The 2,332-nt window shown below is 37.6% G+C and overlaps 1 pseudogene; it reads left to right on the top strand.

Annotated features, from left to right (window-relative positions):
- On the top strand, window positions 1–2,130 carry LOC114107500 (olfactory receptor 7E24-like; annotated as a pseudogene).
- The last annotated feature ends 202 nt before the right edge of the window (window positions 2,131–2,332 follow it).

The following is a 2,332-nucleotide window of genomic DNA, read 5'->3' as shown; positions in this document are numbered from 1 at the left end:
ATGCAAGGTAGGTAATTATTACCTCATTGTACAAATGATAAAATTTCTAAGAAGTTGTTATATTATTCCTTATTATGCTGTATATTGTACTATATGCAGTTCAATCACAAAGAGTAATGATAAATAATGAACAGAAGTGCAATTGTTATATAAATAATATAATTGAAATGAATTTGTTATCAATGACTGACCAGAAAATCCATGAAGAAGAAGAAAAAGTATGGAAATTAAACCAGAGCTTCAGGGCTTTCCTTGGTGCTTAGATCATAAAAAATGAACTTGATGGGTTGAGATCCCAAAACCATGAAGCAGTTTTATCAGGCCAGATGGCATTCAGAATCAAGAAAAAAGAAAGAGTTAAGGGCTATTTCCTACAACAGACATTTAGCTTTTATTATCTGGGTTGATACAATAAACCTGAACATAATAAAGTGATTCAAAGGAGATTTTTAAAAGTCTATGATTTAAAAATCATTGACAGGTACAGTATACACTAATGCCACATTTGTGGTCAATGCTATGATTGATTATGTGCACTGACTCAATCATACTTATCAAAATTTGAAGTTCACCCAAACAAGGATTTTTATTTTATGTTACATAATTTTTGAAGAGAAGACTTAAATCCATACAAGTGGCAAATGAAAAGATCAAAGAGTGATGAGAACCCTTGCAGAAAATGGGCACATACAGCTTTCTGGTTTTGATCCATCACCATTGATCTAGTTGTCTGGACATGCTGTTCTAACATAGTCTTAAATATCTTGTCAACAGACTTTGACTAAAGTCTTGAGAGAAAAATGAGGTGTATCAAACCGCCTCTTAATTTCCTTTATAGAAAGGTCATTATTTATTCCCTAATTTTTCTTTAAAGAGTAAGTTGTATTTTATTGTGATCATGAACTCCTTCTCTCCTATTCTCCTGGACTTCTAACATTGCTCAGTTTAATGTCTCCAAAATGTGTATGGAAAGATGGGTGAATGATGGAGAAAGTAATAATGAAAGTGTATCTAGAGACCAGGTGATTCACTATTGAGAATTAATGTTGAAGGTATGTGGACCTCATGTGTGAGCATCTTGCTTGTGCATAGTTGGATTCAAATGTTTCCAGATGAGGGGTGCCTGTTTAATGTATTTCTTTTTTCTTTTTTTTAACACCCTCTTTTCTTTCCAAATGATGTCCAAGCAACATACAACACAAAAAATTTAACCCATGTCACTGAATTCCTACTCATGAGCTTCTCAGAGGATCCAGACCTGCAACCCATCCTCTTTGGACTGTTCCTATCCATGTACCTGGTCACAGTGCTTGGGAACCTGCTCATCATTCTGGTTGTCAGCTCTGACCCCCACCTCCACACCCCCATGTACTTCTTCCTCTCCAACCTGTCCTTGGCTGACATTGGTTTCATCTCCACCACAGTCCCTAACATGATTGTAAATAGTCAGACTCACAATGATGTCATCTCCTATGTGGGCTGTCTGACACAGATGTCCTTTTTTGCCATTTTTGTCTGTATGGATTATATGCTTCTGACTGTGATGGCCTATGACAGGTTTGTGGCCATCTGTCACCCCCTACATTATCCAGTCATTATGAATCCTCGTCTCTGTGGCTTCTTAGTTTTGGTGTCATTTTTGCTGAGTCTTTTGGACTTCCAGTGGCACAATTTGATGATCTTAAAAATTACCAGCTTCAAGAATATGGAAATTTCTTGTTTCTTTTGTGAACCTTCTCAACTTCTGAATCTTTCCTGTTCGGACACCTACTCTAATATCATTGTCAAATACATTCTTATTGTCATCTATGGCCTTTTCCCCATTGCAGGGATCTTTTTCTCTTACTAAAAAAGTATTTCCTTCATTCTAAGGATTCCATCCTCAGGTGGGAAGTACAAAGCCTTCTCCACCTGTGGGTCTCACCTGGAAGTTGTTTGCTTATTTTTAGGAACAGCCTTTGGAGTGTACTTTGGATCATCTGTATCACATTCTCCTAGAAAGGGTGCAGTGGCCTCTCTGATGTACACTGTGGTCACTCCCATGCTGAATCCTTCATCTACAGCCTGAGGAACAGGGATATTAAGAGTGCCCTGAGGAGGCTGCACAGCAAATCTCAGCACTCATGGTGACTGGTTGCAATGCATGTTTGAAAATGCAGCAAAGCTAAATACCTGATCCTGTCATTATGCACCTTGTGCTAATTTCTCACCAAGTTTTATAGTAAAGTGGTTGGAACTCATGTTGAGAAGGGATGTTTGGTTCTTTTCACACTGGGGACATGGTTTCACTTTGGTTAGATAAAGAATGTTGGAGTACATGATAGTGATTGTT

Source organism: Marmota flaviventris, chromosome 1 (genome assembly GCF_047511675.1).
Source record: "Marmota flaviventris isolate mMarFla1 chromosome 1, mMarFla1.hap1, whole genome shotgun sequence".
NCBI classification, from domain to species: domain Eukaryota; kingdom Metazoa; phylum Chordata; class Mammalia; order Rodentia; family Sciuridae; genus Marmota; species Marmota flaviventris.
This window is presented reverse-complemented; position numbering and strand designations above follow the sequence as displayed.